The sequence below is a fragment of the Paramormyrops kingsleyae genome, chromosome 14 (assembly GCF_048594095.1).
Source record: "Paramormyrops kingsleyae isolate MSU_618 chromosome 14, PKINGS_0.4, whole genome shotgun sequence".
In the NCBI taxonomy this organism is placed as follows: Eukaryota; Metazoa; Chordata; class Actinopteri; order Osteoglossiformes; family Mormyridae; genus Paramormyrops; species Paramormyrops kingsleyae.
In genome coordinates this window covers 29,330,844-29,353,384 of record NC_132810.1, presented here as the reverse complement: position 1 = coordinate 29,353,384, position 22,541 = coordinate 29,330,844, and the positions used below count along the sequence as shown (strand labels likewise).

The 22,541-nt window shown below is 45.2% G+C and overlaps 1 long non-coding RNA gene across 1 annotated transcript; it reads left to right on the top strand.

The window, feature by feature from the left end:
- The first annotated feature begins 596 nt into the window (after positions 1-596).
- On the top strand, positions 597-1,927 carry LOC140578387 (uncharacterized). The gene is made up of 2 exons (XR_011982523.1): positions 597-730; positions 1,662-1,927. It is a non-coding gene; the product is annotated as an uncharacterized lncRNA (long non-coding RNA).
- The last annotated feature ends 20,614 nt before the right edge of the window (positions 1,928-22,541 follow it).

Genomic DNA, 22,541 nt, shown 5'->3' with positions numbered 1-22,541 from the left:
AGCAGCAGAGACGTGAAGTTGGAATAATTTTCTACTTTTCAAAGTGAATATCGGAACTTTTCCAGTCAAAAGAGTGTTGCAGATTGTTGAAACGGTAGTGACCTTAACCAGAGACATTTTGGCCAGGTTTTTCTTCCACCTGGGAGAGTTTCCTGGGCATCGAGGGATAACGACGGAAGTTTCATCAGCTCGTGTGCATGGGTGAGGAGACGTGCGTGCATGAGGGCATTGGACGGCGAGCTTTGCCCAAGGATTTCGCGCCTTAAGAGACTGAGACAACGTCACAACCGGCTCCAAGAGACTCAGTTTGAACCTTATTTTTCCAACTGGAAGACCATCTCACCGTTACTGTGGTAGGATTATGCAATTACCTCTCATTAATTAAATGAACGAGGAATGAATTGAACATTGAGCTGAAGCATATTATAAAGATATTCTGTGTGACGTACTGTTCATTATTAATTGAGTTCTTTTGTCATGTTGTTCATATGGTTCGAGTTGAATAGTACATTTTAGAGGTCGACCGATATATCGGCCGGCCGATATATCGGGCCGATATTTAGCATTTTTTAATGTATCGGCATTGGCCGATATCCGAGTGCACTACGCCGATTTTCAGACAGGCACGTCTGCGGGCAGCCCAGTGTTATTGTTGCTGTGGAACACGTGACCCATGCTGCCTTGTGCAGGACCGCAGCCAGAAGTTTTGGAAGAGTCCTGGGATAAAACGGTAAGGCTTAAATTCTGATCTTTCAATGACCTGTTTATTTAAGTAGTTTGCTATGAAATGTTGCTTTAAAAGAAAACGCGAATTACGCTATTGGGAACTGGGGTAATGATAATGAGCCTTCAACCAACTGTAGCTTACAGGTAACATTAAGGATCATTGATTCTAATAGAGTTCGTTTTGTGCGCTTATTGGTGGGCTCACAGACGTTTTTTAATCGTTAAAAATCATTTTAATTGTTAACATTTTAATTATTACCATATCAGCCCGATGTTATCAGTTATGTTTTTTTTCTTGTGTCGGAGAGTTTCACTCTGTGAGTGTGTGGGGCGGAGCAGGCAGCTCTCAAATACTGCAGCGTGTGTGAGTTGCGTTACTCTGCCCTGATCACAGACAGCGCCATCCTCGGAGACACAGAGCTGCTAAGAACAATGCATGGCGGAGAAAAGTGTTTGTTCGAAAGCGTGGTTACCATTTACTTGAGCTGATGCTGACAATGGTTCTTCTGTGCAACTTTTTTTCATTTGAGACCGGAGATTCAAACAATTTGTCAGACGTCTAGATAAAAAGTGCATGACTTTGCGCAGTTAGTTTCCTCATTAAACATGTCTATCCTTTATCACAATCACTAGGGGCTTATGTTGTCCTTGCATACAAGGCTGTGCAATACGACAGTTATTTTATTTTATTTTCCGGGATCACTAGATTCTGATTGTGAATTTGTCTTTAAGCTATCTGTCTGCTAACAACAGAAACAACATGTTAGTGTACACTACTCATCATACCATGATGCACTTAGTGTTTTTTTTTCTTCTTCAAAATGTATTAGAGTGTAATTGTTTTAATGTGCATGAAATACTGGAATTGTAGAATGAATTGAAGATGAAGGTACTATAATAAAAATTCTAACCTTGCATTTATTCTTCTGTTTTAGTAATTGCTGTCTGATGGCTGAACAAAAATCTAATCCTGTATGGCAGCATTTCACAAAGCCAACACCAGGAAAAGCCAGGTGCAATATCTGCAGCAGACTGGTGAGCTTGGGAGCTGAAGAATGAGTTTGCTGCTAAAGAGATTCTGATGCTGCTATCTTTATTGTTTATAAGTTTAAGTTGTTTATAAGTTGTATTGTGTTTTTGTTATTTAAGTTTATATTTAAATTTACACAAGTCAGTATTCAATAAATGCTAAGTTGAGAAATTTTGTGTATCGTTTGTTATTATTAATGTGATATTTTATCATGCAAATAGAGGGGAAAACGTCCAATTTTCGGCCAAAAAATATCGGCAGCATATATCGGCCATCGGCTGACCCTGACTCCTAAATATCGTCATCGGCATCGGCTATTGAAAAACCCATATCGGTCGACCTCTAGTACATTTTCAGCTGTATTATAAAAGAACGCTGATTTAAAGGGTCAGTAACTCTGTAGGATCACACATGCACATATCACAGGGCCTAAATTCCAGGTGGCCTGAGACAAGGCCGAGCCTGGTACGAGAGGCACCAAAGGGGGGTTACACACATAAACACACACACACAGATAACAAGGGAGGCCAGCACTCCAACTTGTATTGCCCAAAGATTTAGGGACCTACAGACAAGCAGAGTGAACCTAATGGACAGGGGTCCCTCGACTTGGCACACAACCCCCTCCCCATACACTCTGCCTTACATTTCACTCACCCAACAGACGAACACCCTAAAGGAAGTTTCATTTAAGTTTGGCTTTTGTATACCCTGTATATTGATTTACTCACGACTACTAGTCTCAATATACAGATAGGTTATGCTTTTATGTGTCCTTAGACAATCTTAGTGTTTTGTGTGCCACCCTTATAACCATGTTCACGGAGTATCACCTATTTTACCCCTTTGCACTTGAACACATATAAATTTAAATAAATAGATAGGTACAGTATAGCTACCATTATATATATGTTCTCATGGTATACCAGAAGAATCTGGAAAATTAGTGTAACCAATGTGTCCTAACTTTTAGAGAGTCTTCTTTGTTAACAACCCCCTTCTCTTCCAACATTCCTATGTGGTCCTTATCTGATCTTGGTGGACCGTTACCAAGTTTCTGTGTTCTAACATACTATATTAAAAAGAACTGAATTAAGGTGTACATTATCCATTTTGGAGAAGATCAATTAGAATAAGCCACACCAACCAAGATATGTTGTGTCCAGATGTGCAACTTATATTGATATTACCACAAACTAATGGCCACGCCTATCTATGGATAAGACGTGCTGTTTGTAATATGAATATTTGATGTAATGTCTGCGCAAAGTGTAACATCTGTTGAGGTGCAACCCAAAACACCTGTATCCTATACTGATGTGAATCAGTCACATAGATAAAATAATTAATTGTTTAATCAATTAATACAGAGGGTATGAGGTATGTACCTGTGAAGCTGGTATGGCATGTTTGGTGTCAAACTGATTGTTAATCACCCCTGATTCCAAATCTGGTCAGTGATTACCATAAAAGTGGATGTATCAAAAGTTATAACAGCTTAATGAAAATCATCAGTAAAAGGAGAATCAGACGGGCCATAAATCCCAAAAGGACTGATACAGACCCCCTTCCGAAAGCCCGCCAAATGGATGGCCAGCCATTGGGCCAGGGGTCGAATTCCTGGTCATCCCTATTCATGAACTTTAGACCATAAAAATCTAGCACCTCAGAACAAAGGGGCACAGAGAATAACCGCCAGCCCGCAGAAAACAACATCAGCCGGGGCAAACAGATCATCAAGGGCAGAGAACAACCATCAGCCTGAGGAAAGACCATCAGCCCGGGAGAATAGAAACCCACAAGAAGCCCTCCGGTGAAGGCCCAGCTAAACAGAGAACAGCACCCAAGACAAAGCTTCACCAGGAGAGAGAATCCGAAGGGGCTCCACTCCACTGCTCCAAATGCCGCGCCTTCCTGAGTGCCATCAGCTCAGCAGCTCTGCCATCAACTGCCAAGACCCCCCCCCCCCCACTCTTCAACCAAGTAAACCAACTTCCTGTGTTCTGTTAACCTGCTATAAGACTTTAGGGTCGTGTTCCACAAACTATGCTTGCTTTGCAGAACAGTATTTCCCATTTAAGGTTACTCATTTAAATCCGGTCATTGCATTTTCATAATTACATCGTTTGTTTTATTCCGTTATTTCGTGTTTGTTGTTTGTGTTAGGTGTAATGTCTGTCATGTTAGTTGTAGTGTTAGTTAGGAATAAATGCATGTCTTTTACACAACTTTAGCCTCCGTCATTGAGTACTCACACTAAGTTCCTGCCTCTGTGCGATCTTGCTACACGCTCTGAACCTCAAACTCGCCTGAAACATCGCGAGACTCTCTCTCATCGGCCGTGAGGGGAGCTTCGCTACCAATCGTTTACATTACCTGGTGATGCAGCTCGCTGGATGAGCTTTCTAACCCAGGTTACTAAGCGATACTGGTAATTAGTGAATCCCATTTAAGTCTCACATTAACAGACTCACAGGGATACCGCAATTGAGTTTGGAGGAGCCGACCATTCGGCATAACGATTGGTTAATAATCAGCATTAAATAATAATTAATTAAACTTCAAACATATTGCAATTTCAAACATATTGGTGGAGATATTAAAAATTACCTGAGCTAATAATTCCTACAACTCAGTACACTTAAGAAAGGTGCTATAGTAAGAGTTGCAGTCTCAAATTGAGAGTTACTGAAGGAAAAAAAAGGAGTAAATAGTTTAGTATTGGAACATCCCTCCCCACTCTCCAAGATCTGTACTTATCCAGAGTGAGCAAAAGGGCTAAGAAAATCACCCTGGACCCCTCACACCCAGCACACTCCCTCTTTAATCTGCTGCCATCTGGTCGACGCTACAGAGCACTTAGCACCAAAACGACCAGACACAGGAACAGTTTCTTCCCCCAGGCAGTCCATGTCATGAACACTTAACAATGTCATGTACACTTAACAATACACGTGGTACACACAACACTAAAACAAATTATTTATTTAACACACACGCTTATTTATTTTTCATATTTGCACATATCAACATACTAGGGGTGCACCGATCGATCGGCGCACCGATCTATCGGCCTCGATCACGTTAATTTGAGGGGATCAGAAATCAACCATATTCCCATGAGATCCACCGATCTTAGTTATATGCTTTTAAATCAGCCTTTTCTCCCATTCCCGAGAGAGGTGCAGTGCAGGCTGCCTCCCTCCCGCCCGGCCAATACATTTTTACAAAATTAGAGAAATTAAAGTCTGGAAGAAAAAATATGATTTTGTAGTTCAAACAGCAATGCTCATTTATATGTTCATTTATATTTGAGGACACTACCTCATGTTTTGTGAGTATTCATATCAATTTACTCAATAAAAATGGAAACATTGAAGTAATTGTCTTTTAGTTATGAAAGAAACAAGATCGGCAAAAAAAAAATCGAGATCGGCAGGTAAGGTTGTCTAAGGATCGGTGATCGTTGATCGGCCAGAAAACTGCAATCGGTGCACCCCTACAACATACCTATACAAACACATCATACTGGAATGTCTTCTTGCTATTTTGCACGCTACTTTGTATATCTGTATATAACTCTTTTTATAACCTGTGTCTTGTCTTGTCACTGTCTTTCTGTTGCACTGTAGAGTTCTGTCACTACAACAAATTCCTCGTATGTGTCAACATACCTGGCAATAAAGCTTATTCTTATTCTTATTCTTAGTAAATCTAACTATTAATCCAAGAGCAGTTATACAGACCGGTCTTAGAAAAAAAAAACACCTAGTTGACAAAACTAATAAAAATTAGGATAGTTATTACCAAAACCTATCCTGGATCTAAAAAAGGGAAAAAGGGGAAGTTGAGTCAAACTGATTTTTCTACTGTTGTGTGTGTGTATGTGTAAGTGTGTGTTATTGTATATGTAATTTCAGTAAAATTGCCGGCTATAAACCCAAGGTTTTGTCTCTGGTCTACTTATCCATTGTTTAAGCTATTCAAACCACTCCTCCCCAACCTAGAACTGGTCCAGTGGCTTATGTTCCCTATTTCTCAGATACACAAACTGCTACACCACGATAAGATGGCGATTCGTGGAGGGGTAGTTTTCTAGCACTTAAGATAAATTGTTAATTATTGAGTGTTTCTCGAATCCCTTCATAACTAAAGTAGTTTGTAATCTTGCCACTAAATTTAGAGTATGCTGTATTCCAAATAAAGTATTCTGACCCACTCATTTTCTATTTTGCTCTTTATTTGAAGTTTCACCTGCTGTCCTGTCACAGAGACACAAATATCACTCAAAAGTACACACACTCTTTTTTTTTGACAAGGCAATAATGCTGATGATGAAACAATAATAATAATAAGGTCAATGCAGCAATATAAAATTATAAGGCTATAAATTAGCACAAGTAGGACTTGTTGTTTTAATATGTATACAGTAAAATCCTGTTATAGTGGACTCGCTTATAACGGAATATCGTCTATAACAGATGAGGTCCGCTGGTCCCGGCCGTGCGCCTTTAAGAACTTGCAGAAAAAGCATTGGGTATAGCAGACTCGCATATAATGGAATTTCACTTATAACGGACAAACAATTTGGTCCCCAGGGCTGCTTTTAGCTGTAGTTTTGTTCATCTATAACGGACATGCAGACTCCGCCTATAAGGCGCATGGCGTGCCAGTGATATCCAGCGCAGATACGTAGTCAGGATTATTAATAGTCATGCACCGGGTCAGGTGAAGCTGGATTACTACACGTACAATATAATAATCTATACCACAAGTGTCTCTGCTGGGAAGTGGCATGAGTAAATGGTGTCCTGTAGTTGTGTTCTGGGCATACAGCAACAGATTTTGGATATAACGGACTGTTTTGCCAGGTCCCTTGTAGTCCGTTATAACTGGATTTTACTGTATATTATTTGAGTACATAACGGGGTCGTGCGCAATTCAGAATTGAATTGAGAATAACCTTGAAATTCAAATTCAATTCATAAAACTGGTTGAAAACATGGTGCAGAATTGCAATTCAAATTTGAGGAAGTAGAATTAAAATGGAATAGATTTTTCATAAACCCATTTACATAATGTAGGTGCAGTTTTAACAAAACAGCTTAACTTCTTAGGCACAGCCATCAGTAATGTGTCTGTCTGTAGGGAGAATATTCATCTCATCGATTTACTTACCTTGGCAGCGACATTCATGTCTCCGGTGACTCTTCCTATGAAATCAGTTGATGGATTGGGAGACCATGGGGGGTCATAAGGTTGCTGGAAACGGGTGTATGGTGCTTCCGATATCTTTGCAAAAGGACGAAGGTCCAAGTCTTTAGAATCCTGGTATTCTCTGTCTTGCTGTATGGCTCTGAGACATGGACACTATCTAGTGAGCTGAGACAAAAACTGGACTTTGGAGAATCCTTGGGTACCACTGGTTTGTGTGAACGAGTGGTTGCTAGAGAATTCCTGAATGAGGCACATTACCTGCATTGTGGAGGAGCATCAGTTACGGCACCACAGTCATATGACCAGGCTATGGGAAAGCCCCCGTAACACCTGGCTGCAGTAGATGGATGGCCATTTTCAAAGTGTGGGACTGGACTGTATGTCTGCCTAGGGGGTTGCCAGTCAGGATCTTCAGGAGTTTCGCCATATGGTGTGTGTGGCAACATGCTGCATCAGCGCATGCTTCCCAAACTGGCCTGACTTGACCTCTACTTCCATGCCATGTGGAAACCAATGTATTGTCTTGACATTCGGTTTATGCCAGCCACTGTTTGAGGGATGATGGAACTCAGTGTGGGCTGGGATATCCTTGACCAGTCAGCCAGTTTCTACTGGTATGTTCCTGTCACCAGGAATCCAAGAGTGGTCAGAACTTGGAGTTGGACACTGACAGCATGATTTTGTAATGTAGGTTGTTCAAGGGCAGGGGCCAAGTCATCAAAATAGTCCATCAGAAATGCTTTTGGCATCCTGAAACAACTGATAAGCCACAGATCCTCATTGGAAAAAGAATGGTAATGTAATGTCTATTACACAGAAATGCTGATCTAAGAATCATCTTTAGATTTTGCTGTATAATTCACAATTACATGTATTTTATCTATAAATGCAAATTTGTAAAATACAGTGCTGCCTGACTGCATGTAATCTTAATGTAATAGTTGTGGAGGAATGCAGACAACTCTCTGTTAGGGCTGCCACCCGTCCTTTATAACATGGGACAATCCCGTATTGGAACATGCTGCATCCTGTAATATAAAAGATGATGGTGGCAACCCTATTCTCTGTTGCTGTCAATGTAATAAAGGGCCCTATTTTCCACCAGTGCAAAGCGGTTTTGCTAGTTTCGTACCAACGCATTGCTCATTTTCACACAATGTGCATGTTGCCAAAATAGCAAATGATTTCACACCCACTTTCCGCTTGCATGAGTGGTGTTTTTTAAATGAGGCATGGCTGAATGCATTGTTGGCACATTCCTAGTTTAAGGCAGTGAAAAAACATTGTCCTTTTGACCAACAAAAATCTAAAGTCAGTGACACAAAGTGGTGTGTTTTAGAAAAATGTGGATGCACAACACTCGTTATTGAAACAGGTATGCGTGTACACTAATGGCTTTTTACTATTTTATTTTATTTACAATATATGTTTTATTATAGAGTACATCTGGGGGGTCATGTCTAAACGGTGCTTAAGCACAAAAATGTTGTGTACACCCCTATCCATGCTCACGTCGAGATGTATAAAAACAAAACTTGGCATAATGCCATGCATATTTCCACGGCAGCCTCAGACCATGTGTACGCAGACTATACATACGCATTTCTGCTGGGTTTTGCAAACGGGCAGCACCCAGCATCAAAGCAGTGCTACTGATTCTGTGTGGTTTCCCTTTCTTTTTTATATTTGCATCTATGACGTGCGCTTTATCAAATATACCTAAATTAATTACTAATTTGCTTACAAATTTAAGGCACATGATTGTAATCAATCTGTAACAATGAAATGCTGCACAGAATGGCCAAACTATTCCAACTACATTGGATGCTTTAGCGTCATTAGAAGACATAACAGATTTCTACGCACATTGTTCTATGCAAGGCGTTATACATGAGACCTCTGGCCCTTTAACATAATCATACTGTTTAATGAAACACCAAAAGAAAAACGATATATATTAAGTAACAAACAAACCATATCATTAAAAAATCTTTCGAGTTCATTATACAGAGTCAAGCACATACTGTAATTGAAAGGACATTCGGATTGCTAAAAATGCATTTCAGATAATTAGATAAGTCAGGTGGAACAATACAATACCACCATCTGACGGTCGTGGCATTCTTTGTTGCATGTTGTATGTGGCGTAACATTGCCATGCATGATGGATGTCTGTTGGACATAAATGAGGACACATACGAGAACTTTAGAAGGCATGATACTGAACTGCAAGTGCCCATGCCAACAAAGGAGCGTATGCTGGCAGTAGCATGGGCAAGGAGGGATCAGCTGGCAGAAGAGCTGAATCATCTGTAGCCTGGTAATGAATCCAAATTGTGAGATATTGAAAAATCTAAGATCCCTATTGCCTTTAATTTGAACATTTTAAAATACCTTAAACACTGTAGGTGTGTGTTTTGTTTAAAAAAAGATTGAACGTTTATTTATGTTTTGTTGCAGACCCAGAATTAAAATTAAAAAACATACAAGCATAATTAAGTCCCCATTCCTAAGCACTGTGCTTGTTCTTCAGTGAGTTTCTGTTTTTCCCATCTTCTGACATCATTGCACCACTTACGGCAATGAGCGGGTGATCTAATGATGCCAGAAAATGAGGACACACTCGCTGCTACCTCATCACACGTCTGCTTTATCTCGAAAGGCTTAGGTAGAACAGCAGTGCTTCTGTAGATGATGTGCTTGCACCTTTTCACCTCACGCATGAGCATCCTCGGGTGATAAGCGATCTAGCTTGCTGGACAAACACGCTTTTGTAATAGCATTCCACTGTAGATCATGCGCAGCTGCCTTTTACAGATGAGGTGATGTGCTGGTTTTTATTACGCCCAAACCTCTGAATAATTAAGAAAGCTAGAACAGCTTTTTTGTGCTTTGCAATGGTGCAAAGTCTTCTTTTGCCACCTTCAAAATAGTGAAATGGATTAGGACACACCAATAAATGTTACTTGCACTGTGAACTTTACTTTTTGCGTTAGATCATCAAAATAGAGCCTGTAACCTCTATCTGTACACCCAAAAAAATTATTTCTTATTGCTATTCATGCTAAAAAGGTAGATTACATTAAAATAATCCAATGCATTCGTGTTAGTTAAAAATACGTGAGAGAGTTAGGTTAACTTAACTTAAAAACTTTCCACATGAATTCTACTAAGCTGATTCATGTTATGTTAACGTATTGCTGTTTCATGCTGTTTGGCTATTCTTCATATTTTGTGCACTGCGCATATGCTTGTTTTGCCGCGTTTCTGAGGAGGACCAAGGTTTGAAACAGACGTTTTATTTTAGGTAATGTTATATATCGTAATGTTTCACAAAGGAATAGTTAATTCCCAATCGGAGTTAGTTAGATTAATATCAGTAGTGTTGGACGATTAGATTTAACTTACATGTTTAACTTAATTCGACAAATACCCGTTTGAGCAAGGATACGTACGTCTTTTGAACGTCTTGTCGGCCATTAAGGAGCCAGAATGAACAACTGAAATGAAATTGTCTTTGGTGACTTTCCTTGTACAATTAGCATGGTTCAGCCTAACTAATCTAATAGCCATGTGCGTGGTTTGTAAACGAACTATAAAGCATCATTTTGCCATCCGTAGTTCATACACTGAAGCACCGGCCTGCGCCTGCACTGCACTGTTCCTGAACCATTTTGAGGAAATTAATTATAAATTGAAATCCTTCGAAACAGTGGTAAGTGATGCATATGTCAGAGTTAAACTTATTCACGGACAATATCGGCACGGATTATCGGCATGTTAAATAAACTCCAGTTTTGCATTGCGTTACCATGTGCATTTATGCGAAGGAAAACATGTAAGTTAACAGGTTTATCTACACTTAAGTCTTGGCGCATTTTGCATTTACTGAACCGTTCTTTATTATATCGCATTACTTGTGCTCTGTCTCGATCAAAAACGATACACTTGTAGTACATCGAAAAAGCACCTCATTCATGCCAAAACCATTTGAAAGAGACATTATTCTTCTTTATAAAAATACAAACCTGGCTATTAGTGAATGAAGAATAATGTGCGGTGTTTGAAGTTGGTAGATTACATTTAATTCAGCATTTTACCTAGGGCTGGGCAATATGGAAAAATATTTTATCATGATGATTATTTTCATAATTCATATAATTATCACGATATACACTACTCACAATAAGTTAGGGATATTGTGAGAGACTTAGTGGATGTCATACATACGGTGTTTGTTTCACTTCAGACATTTTTGGGATAGGGAGGCAATTGTATTGGGGTGATAAACACACCTCATTTTGTGTTTTCCATGTAATGGTCTCATTGTGTACAGGTGTGCCTTAAATTGGGGCCAATACCAAAAGAGAACCCTTTTCAATGTGGCATCAATTTCAACATTCTGTGGGTATAAAAAGCTGGTATTGTCAGTAAGTCATTCCAAGTTCATCATTCAAACAGCCATGAACACACGACGTCACTTAACGGACGAGCAGCGCCACCTGGCCATGGTGCGCCTTCGGGTCGGTGGCAGGCAGTCAGATGTTGCTCGTGAACTTTGTTGTGTCTCAAAGTGTCATCAGCAGACTTGCATCAAGACATAGAACTACTGGCAGAATTCATGACAGACCCAGGAGTGGAGCCCCACGAGTGACAGACCACAACTATGACCAGTACCTAAGGACCTATGCACTCAGACATCGTCATGCAACTGCCACACAGCTGCAAGCCCGTTTATGAGATGCGAGGGGTACTAGGGTTTCCAGACAAACCATTCGCAACCGACTCCACCGCTTTGGCTTGAATGCCAGACGACCGTTGCAGGTGACTCCACTGACACCAAGACACCGCCGTGAACGTTTGCCTTGGGCACAAGACCATGTGACCTGGACAATGCAACAGTGGTCTACCGTCCTGTTCACTGATGAGTGTTGGGTCACCTTGCACAGAAATGATTGTCGTCAGCGTTGCTGGAGAAGGCGAGGTGAGCGATACGCTGAGGTCAATATGGTCCCCAGGGTTTGCTTTGGTGGCGGAGGTGCAACAGTCTGGGCAGGCATCACCAGTCTGCGCAAAAGAGATGTGGTTATTGTACATGGCTCAGTCATTGCACGTTCTTACCTCAGAGACATCATAGAACCCATCATCATCCCCCAATTCCACCAGCACACCCCAAACTTTCTGTTCATGGATGATAATGCTCCACCGCATCATAGCAGAATTGTCACAGCTCAGGAGGTTGGAGTGCCACATATGGTATGGCCATCAATGTCCCCTGACCTGAACCTCATAGAGTACGTCTGGGACCAGTTGAAGCAGAAACTGGATGATCGTACCCCACCCCCACATGACCTGGCAGAACTGCATGTAGCACTTGTGGAAGAGTGGAACGCTATCCCTGTTATTGTCTAAATTTTTGGGGTAATAAATATTAAACTAATGAAAATGGTGTTTCTTCTCATACATAATTAGTAATATCAAAGGGAACTTTTACTTATTTCATTAAAATTCAGAGCAAATAGGAAAAGCACTCATGTAAATAACAATATCCCTAACTTATTGTGAGTAGTGTAATTCAAGTCATTATTTCTTTATTTCAATGTTCCATTCTTGTTTAAATCCCATTAGAACATAGCTGTCAAGTCTCCCGTTTTGGCCGGGAAACTACCGTATTTTACCCCTCTTTCCCGCCGTCCTCCCGTATTGGTATTTTCCCGTAAATCTCCCGTATTATAATATCATTTTTAAAAAAATTCCTCTGCCTCTCCAAACTGAACTGCCAGTAGCCTTGCGAGAACTGCCACCTGCAGTAGTCTGCAGGTCATTTACAACATTAACCAGGTCATAAATGCGGAGGTTAAAATGGCAATGCTGTGTGCGAAAAACGTTACATTCACCTTCTGTGACGACTTCAACAAGGATACTGTCACGATCCGTTCCGTTCGATCCCGATGTGTGCCACGCCCCCTTATTATCCACGTGTGCTTCCCCGATCGTGCCCAGCTGTTCCTTGTTATTTCGGCTTGTCTTCTGTATTTAGTCCGTGTCTGAGTCAGTCTTCCCCAGATCCGTCATTAATGTTTGTTAATGTTTGTCGGGTTTTGTCTTGGTCCTGTCCACCCAAATAAACCCCGTTTGCCTGCAGTTTCGGCTTGCCTCGCCTGCTTCCCGGCTCGCTCACTCGCCCGATACACAACAGAATGACGGATCTCCACGACAACACAGCGCGGCAGACCGAGCACCAGCGGCTCGGTCTGCTGCAGGAGGCTGTGTATTGGCGCTCCCAACCAGAGGTACTGGAGGATCCCCTCGCCCTGGAACTGGCCACCTGGGGCGCGGACCTCCTCATGAAGGAGCGCCCGCCCGGACAGCAGTACCCGCTCCAGCGGGCACGCAAATGCCTACGCCGCCTGCGTGAGCGTCTTACGCAGCTTAGAGATGAACGCGTTGCCTGGAGCCTGGGCGACATGTTCGCGGCGGAAGAGTCAAAAGAAGAACAGGGTGCAGCAGGAAGAGGCTCCGACTCTCTTCCTGGGGGCCTGCTCCTTACTCCCCGCCTGGGAGGACCCCGCCGCTGCCCGCCTGATCTGCGCCCGCCCGGAGAAGCCGCCCCCGATGGAGGCATACAACTACCGGCTGGCGCGCCTGGGTCAAGGCGGAATACGCGCCGTGTGGGACGCCGTTCCCCGGGTGCCCAAAGCCCTTAAAGGGACGGCGCCTACGCGCTCAGCACCCCTCCTGCCTGCTCCGGATCTGTCCGATCCGGACCTGCATATTCTGGATCTGCCCGCGCCTGCTGCTGCCGCCGCCGATCTGCCCGCGGCTGCGCTGCCTGCTGCCGCCGCCGATCTGCCCGCGGCTGCGCTGCCTGCTGCTGATGCCGCTGCTCTGCCTGCGGCACCGCCTGCTGCTGATGCCGCAGCTCTGCCGGCGGCACCGCCTGCTGCTGCTGCTGCCGCTCTGCCCGCGGCACCGCCTGCTGCTGCTGCTGCCACGCTGCCAGCAGCTCTGCTTGACCCGCCTGTCCTGCCTGCTGCAGCTTCTGCCGCTTTGCCCGCGGCACCGCTGGCTGCAGCTACTGCCGCTTTGCCCGCGGCACCGCTGGCTGCAGCTACTGCCGCTTTGCCAGCGGCACCGCCTGTCCAGCCTGATCCGCCTGTCCTGCCTGCTCTGCCTGCAGTCCCTGCAGCTGCCACCACTCTGGCTGCGGCGGCGCGTGATGGTGGCGCCCGCGACGGCAGCACCCGTCCTGCCGGCACCTGAACTGCCTGTCTCGCCTGTCCTGCCGGCTCTTGACCTGCCTGTCTCGCCTGTCCTGCCGGCACCTGAACTGCCTGTCTCGCCTGTCCTGCCGGCACCCCAACTGCCTGAGGTGGCTGCGGTTGTGCCCCCTGTTGGGCCCCTGCTGGTCGCATGCCTGCAGCTGCCTCCGCTCTTCCTGGGGTGCCCGCCGAGGCGCCTCCTGCTGGCTACACGCCCGCGGTCCCGTCCGAGGCCGCCTCTCCCGTCCTACCCGCGGCCCTGCCTGAGGCCGCCTCTCCCGTCATGCCCGCGGCCCTGCATGAGGCCGCCTCTCCCGTCATGCCCGCGGCCCTGCCTGAGGCCGCCTCTCTCGACCTGCCCGAGGTGGCCGCTCTGCCTGCGGCACCGCCTGCAGATCCGGCTGCCGCTCAGCCCAAGGTGCCTGCCGGGGCGCCCCCTGCTGGCCACGTGCTGGTGGTGTCTGCTGCGGCGCTCCCTGTTGGCCACGTGCTGGTGGTACCCACGGCTGTGTCTGAGGTCCCGGTGCTACCTCCGCCTGCAGCCACGCCCGCCGAGGTGCCTGCTCTGCCTGCGGCACCTCCTGCTGGCCGCACGCCCAAGCCCGTCTCGCCTGACCTGCCCGTCTCACCTGCCCTGTCCGGCCAGCCCTGCTCGCCGGCCCAGCCCTGCTCACCGGTCCAGCCGGCCGCGCCCGCGGCTCCGCCCGCTGCTACGGCCAGGCCCGCGGCCCCGCCTGAGGCCGCCGTTCTGCCCGCGGCCCCGCCTGAGGCCGCCGTTCTGCCCGCGGCCCCGCCTGAGGCTGCCGCTCTGCCCGCCCCGCCCGCGGCTCCGGCTGCCCCACCTGTTGCCTCTTTAGAGGCCTTGACTTCTGTCCGCCCAGCACCGACCTCCCTCTTGACTACCTCACCCTTGCCTCAGCAAGGCCGACACACCCCAGGACCGCGCCTGTCCGTTTCCCGTAAGGGACGAGGACACAGGCGTCGGGTCCTGGTCCCGCCTGCCCTAACCCCTGGCTTGCCCGTGCGCCCCCTGGCCGTGGCTCGGTGGCTGCCTGCGGGTCCTGCGGCTCCGGCTCGGCTGCCGCCTCCGGGTCCCCCCGCTTCGGCTGGGCGTCGGACGGCGCCTTCCCTGGCTCCGCCTGTGCCTCCGCCTGCTGCGGCTTCCCCCTCCTGCCTGCCTGCGCCAGTGTTCCCTCCTGCTCCCTCCTTGTTTCCTTTGTCGGTCCCTACGTCTGTCTCCTTGTCCCCTGTGTGGTCCCCTCCTGCTCCGGCCTCCCTTCTGCCTGTGGCCCCTGTGGCTGCCTTCCCTCGCCCGCCTGGGTTCCCTCGAGCTCACCCTGTTCTTCCTCCTCCCTTTGTTCCGTCTCCTCGTCCCTTTGTTCCTCCTGTCTCAGTTCCTCGTCCCTCTGTGTCTCCTCCGTCCCCTCCTGGTTCCTTTGTCCCTCCGGTTTTTGCTGCTCGTCCCTCTGTGCCTCCCGTGTTCACTCCCGTCCCTTTTGTTCCTCCATTTTCTGTCCCCTCTCTGTCTCCTTTCTTTGTCTGCCTGTCCGCGTTCCCTGTCCTCTGTCAGGTCTTGTCGTTTTTCTGGTCCTTGTTCCTGTTCTGTGTCTCTGTCCTGTTTCCGGTGTCTCGTTGATGTTTTGCTTTTGTCTTCCGGGTCCTGTTCCCCGGTCTCGTCCGTTGCCTCCTTTCGGGCGCACCCGGTGTGCGCGCCTTTGGGGGGGGGGTTCTGTCACGAAACCGCTCCGTTCGATCCCGATGTGTGCCACGCCCCCTTATTATCCACGTGTGCTTCCCTGATCGTGCCCAGCTGTTCCTTGTTATTTCGGCTTGTCTTCTGTATTTAGTCCGTGACTGAGTCAGTCTTCCCCAGATCCGTCATTAATGTTTGTTAATGTTTGTCGGGTTTTGTCTTGGTCCTGTCCACCCAATTAAACCCCGTTTGCCTGCAGTTTCGGCTTGCCTCGCCTGCTTCCCGGCTCGCTCACTCGCCCGATACACAACAGATACAAAGTCTGCAACAAATCTGTATAATAAGTCATTAGTGAATGCCAGAGTGCCACAGGAGTGAACATGAGAAATTAAAAGAAAATATGTAATGAAAATAAAATGTAAATGACAAGTGGTTATTTTAGATTTCTTGTACACCTGTCTTAAAATGTAAGGGATACTGGAGCTTGGTTGGGGTGGTGGGATGGCTCACGGTGGGTGCCGGAAAATTTCCCTTATTTTCAAATCCAAGACTTGACAGGTATGCATTAGAATTGACCTTAACTAGATTCAGAACATGGAAAAGTCAACAAATTGAATAGACTGCAAACAAATATAATTTAAAGAAATAATTCATACAAAAATTTACTTTTTATAATATCGAGTAATACTAGAAAATGCCAACAGTATGTTTTGTTGCTGGGTTTTTTTAGAGTGCCTTGCTGTTTGGGCAGAGTGGTGACTCTGAGGTTAGGGATCTGTGTTGGCAATTGGAAAATTGCTATAGTTTGAATCCCAGGCATGCCAGTGACTCCACGTTTTGGGTCCTTGAGCAAGGCCCGTGACCTTGCATTAAGTAAATACAGGGTTCCCACGGGGTCTTAAAAAGTCTAAAATTCAGAAAGTTAAATTTAAGGCCTTACAATGTCTTACAAATGCCCAGATTTTCATCCTAGTGTAACGGTGCCGCAACCAGCACAACCCTCCAACCCTTGTACTACACAGGGAATAGGCAAAGGCAGACAGCTCCAAGAGTAAAGTTTATTGGTAAAAAGATCACACACACGCCCAACTACAGGAACGACAGCTCACGTCCCACTCATTCAGGTTACACCCCCCGGTTAACCAAATCCTAGTGGACACCCCCTCACAGCCCAGCCTCAACCAGGGTCCCAGGCAAATACCCCAACCACCTGGGGCAGCCAATATGGATTAGTCACTCTAACACACACCACACTCTTGGTAGTTGCACGTCAAAGCTTCACCGCAAATAAAAACATCACCATCCGGTTAATGCACTCACGAGTCCAACACATACAATAAAACCACCCCAAGTAGAATTCACTTCCCCAGTCCCGGGACACCAGCCCCCAGCTACATGAGACAGTGATATTCCCTTTCAGCGGGCTGCCCCTCCAACTAGTGCTACTCGGGGGAGTGTTAATACGGAGACCCGTAGAATAACCTGCCGATCATAGGGACACTCAGAGCACAGAACATTAATTAATCAGCACCGATCGGGGTGCGAAACCTCCGCCCGCAGCACCGCCCCTTTCTTCAGTCCTGCCACGCTAGGGAGGCGGCGTCCGGCACGGTATCTAGCACAGCAGTCCAGGCTTCGGCTCACCGCCCTTGTCAAGCGCAGCTTCTCTTCTAACGACGTCACCGATGCATAAGGATTCTCCACGCAGAGCTACAAAGCAGGGGGGGGAGTGGACTATTAACTTTCGCACACACGCACCCAGTCCAGGTCCATTCATTCACCCGCAACAACTTATTCACGTCCCTTATCGGGAGGAACTTAGAGCGTGTTGATCAATCTCACGGTCTCGTCCACTGGGAATAGCGCCTGGAATCGCTGCCGTCAGCCGCTCGCCGCCGCTGCGTTCAGTCCGTCCCAAAGAAGTCTCTCCTCCACTGCTGTGTGCGTCTTTTATCTTCAGTCCTGCCCGCCCCACGCTCATCAATGCATTGACACACCTGCCCACACCCCGACATACGCCCCTATATGATACCGCCCCCACCTTAAACACCTTACCAATTGTAAATCCTATTTACAGCCCCCCTCCCACCGAACACCTACCTCATGCAGATACTCCCCGTATACAACTCCCTATTAGTACCGCTACACTAGGTCTTAAATTTAATTTACCCAAGTCTTAAAATTCTTACCTCCGTTCATTACCAAAAAGCGTTGTCCCCAGAAAATAAAATAGTAAAACGCTGTAAAACTAATATGTTGGTTGTGTTTTTTGGTCTGCACCAGTGTCTGCGTGGTAATAAAACTACAAATCCCATTGCGTGATCACTGCAGCTAGGCAAACAAACAACAGTTTGAGAAGGGTCTGGCTGCAGAATGTGCACTTTCAGCCACTGACGTCAGGTGCACACTCAGCCACAACAGGAAGTGCAAGGGAATCAAGCGCTAACTTAGTTCTTGAGGTCAATGTGAACAGTATGTTGTTTTATTATTTGTATTACTGAATGATATAGTTATAAGTTTATTTCATGCCATACATTATTGCAATGTAAATGTTTTGATGTAGTGCGTTAGTAACTTTTTTCTCTGATGACTGGAGTGAATTTTTTCAGTTAAAATGCAACTACTAGCCAGTTGGCTCACGTTCTTATCATAAAATAAACATTTCTACTTTTACAGAGCTTTTCATGGAGTTACCTTGTGAATGTCTTAGTTTCCAGCATATAGTTTTTAGTTGTTCGTGTGATCTTGAGGAGAACGTTTCTCGGTCTCCTTTTGGTAAGGCAAGGCTATGGGCGTAAATTTCATTTAACAGTAGGGGGGGACAATAAATATAAAATTTCTCATGAGCAATTTTTGAAGGGGACACAAATAATACAGTCAAATTGTACTTACAATATAAAGATATGTCCCCACAATGAAAAACTTTGCTTCTATCATTATTATTGTAGCATGGAGACTGCGTCATTATGGTTATTTTCAATGTTTTTCTCAGGTTCAATGACAAAGCAGATTTCTCAGGTTCAATGATGTAGGATCACACATGCACATATCACAGGGCCTAAATTCCAGGTGGCCTGAGACAAGGCCGAGCCTGGTACGAGAGGCACCAAAGGGGGGTTACACACACAAACACACACACACAGATAACCAGGGAGGCTAGCACTCCAACTTTTATTGCCCAAAGATTTAGGGACCTACAGACAAGCAGAGTGGACTTCACGGACAGGGGTCCCTCGACTTGGCACACAACCCCCTCCCCATACATTCTGCCTTACATTTCACTCACCCAACAGACAAACACCCTAAAGGAAATTTCATTTAAGTTTGGCTTTTGTATATCCTGTATATTGATTTACTCACGACTACTAGTCTCAATATACAGATACGTTATGTTTGTATGTGTCCTAACTTTTAGAGAGTCTTCTGTGTTAAAACCCCCCCTTCTCTTTCAACATTCCTTTGCGGTCCTTATCTGATCTTGGTGGACCTCACCAAGTTTCTTTGTTTCTACCATGCTATGTTAAAAGAACTGAATTAAGGTGTATTTTATCCATTCTGGAGAAGATGAATTGGCATAAGCCACACCAAACAAAATATGTTCTTTCCAGATGTGCAACTTATATTGATATTACCACAAACTAACGGCCACGCCTATCTATGGATAAGATGTGCTGTTTGTAATATGAATATTTGATGTAATATCCGCACAAAGTGTAACATCTGTTGAGGTGCAACCCAAAACACCTGTATCCCATACTGATGTGAATCAGTCACATAGATACAATAATTAATTGTTTAATCAATTAATGCAGATGGTATGAGGTATGTACCTGTGAAGCTGGTATGGCATGTTTGGTATCAATCTGATTGTTAATCACCCCTGATTCCAAATCTGGTCAGTGATTACCATAAAAGTGGATGTATCAAAAGTTATAACAGCTTAATGAAAATCATCAGTAAAGGTAGAATCAGGCGGGCCATAAATCACAAAAGGACTGATACAGACCCCCTTCCGAAAGCCCGCCAAATGGATGGCCAGCCATTGGGCCAGGAGTCGAATTCCTGGTCATCCCTATTCATGAACTTTAGACCATAAAAATCTAGCACCTCAGAACAAAGGGGAGCAGAGAACAACCAGCAGCAGAGCAGAACAACCGCCAGCCGGCGCAGAGAAAACCATCCGCCCGAAGGAGAACATCAGCCCGGGAGAAGAGAAACCCACAAGAAGCCCTCCGGTGAAGGCCCAGCTGAACAGAGAACAGCACCCAAGACAAAGCTTCACCAGGAGAGAGAATCTAAAGGGACTCCACTCCACTGCTCCAAACGCCGCGCCTTCCTGAGTGCCATCAGCTCAGCAATCAACTGCCAAGACCCCCCCCCCCCACTCTTCAACCAAGTAAACCAACTTCCTTTCATTCTAACAACTTAAGCTGTTCTGTTTAACCTGCTAATAAGACTTTAGGGTCGTGTTTCCACAAACTATGCTTGCTTTGCAGAACAGTATTTCCCATTTCAGGTTACTCATTTAAATCCGGTCATTGCATTTTCATAATTACATTGTTTGTTTTATTCCGTTATTTCGTGTTTGTTGTTTGTGTTAGGTGTAATGTCTGTCTTATGTCAGTTGTAGTGTTAGCTAGGAATAAATGCATGTCTTTTACACAACTTTAGCCTCCGTCATTGTGTGTCTCATAATAAGTTCCTGCCATTGTGCGATCTTGCTACACGCTCTGAACCTCAAACTCGCCTGAAACATCGCGAGACTCTCTCTCATTGGCCGTGAGGGGAGCTTCGCTACCAATCGTGTACATTACCTGGTGATGCAGCTCGCTGGACGAGCCTTCTAACCCAGGTTACTAAGCGATACTGGTAATTAGTGAATCCCATTTAAGTGTCACATTAACAGACTCACAGGGATACCCCAATTGAGTTTGGAGGAGCCGACCATTCGGCATAACAATCGATTAATAATCAGCATTAAATAATAATTAATTAAACTTTAATTAATTCAAACATATTGGTGGAGAATATTAAAATTTATTTGAGCTATTAATTCCTACATTAATGGTGGAGAATGCGGGCACAAGGTTCAAACTTTTTGTGAGCACACAATTTAAACTTTTTATGACCGAACGTGCAGTTGAATAAGCGCTACTGTGAACGAGTTCCAAAGTTGAGGATTAATTGCACTCACGGCAGTCCGAAGGCATTTAAGCGGGATTGTACGGGCTTATTATTTTTTTTTTCTATTATTAGTAGTTATTTTCTTTTGTTTTATTTTCGGTTATTTTATTTTAGGTTTCATTCGTTTTAAACTGCAGTAAATTTAAACCCTATATCTGACGAGATTCTCAGGTATAGCGCGTTGTTTCCAGGACGATTCGGACGAGTTTCTCCGTTTCTATAAATCCTGGCAGAGATCTCTCTTTCTATTAGCGAACAGGAATTCTTGTTAAGAGGATCTAACCTGAATTCTGTTGCTAGGACTCCCTGAGATAAGACCGATAGCTTAGCTACCTATCAGGATCTTTCTCGTATGTGTGTGCCTGCTTTAGACAAAGCAAGTTTAACAACACTTTGCGCTGTGAGCCAAGTGTGTGTGTTATTTAGAATTTGGGAGTCTCCAGTGCTTGAGACCCGCTGTGGTTAAGCACCATTTGCGACGAGATATAGTGCACTCGCTATTTAGATCCGTCGCCGTAACGCGAGCGCTGTCTCGCTTCAGCAATTGTTTTAAGGGGTTTTAAACTGCGCAAGACGCAGAAGTTAGCCGCAAGCGGCGTGTGCATACGTTAAAAGTGTATGTCACTCATCTAGCGTCGGCAATCGCCTAGCAACCGTCTTGGTTACGAGTGCAGTCAGCGAACGCCACTCTAACCACTTAAAGGTCAGAGCCCTGAAGGCCTGCCTGACGCCATTTGTTTTTTTCTCCTGGGTCACCAGTGACCCCACCCCTTAGGCTCACGTACCTGGGACCCCCCCCCCCCCCACAAAGGGAGCAACGTCCCATTGAGCCTCTAGTGGTCAGGCATTGAACTACCACTCCATTTCGAAATTGCGCCTCTAGTGGTCAGGCATTGAACTACCACTCCATTTCGAAATTGCGCCTCTAGTGGTCAGGCATTGGACTACCACTCCATTTCGAAATTGCGCCTCTAGTGGTCAGGCATTGAACTACCACTCCATTTCGAAATTGCGCCTCTAGTGGTCAGGCATTGGACTACCACTCCATTTCGAAATTGCGCCTCTAGTGGTCAGGCATTGAACTACCACTCTATTTCGAAATTGCGCCTCTAGTGGTCAGCCATAGTAGTGTAACAACATCTGAGTTGGGTCTCTAGTGGTCAACACCGGTAATACCAACACACAGGTTCTTGCCTGAAAGCAGGAATCAACTTCACAGACCAAATCGATTAGATCACAACACATTAACATCTAATTAGGTTATTGCTGCATAACTAATTGATGTTTACAATTAAACAATAAGAAACAATTAATTTGGTTTGATTTCTGTTTTACCTTTTTGATTTATTTTAGGTTTTATTTCAATTTATGCTTTCATTCACTCTCTCTCCCCCAACAAGGAGACTTGCATAGAAGTTCAACCATTATT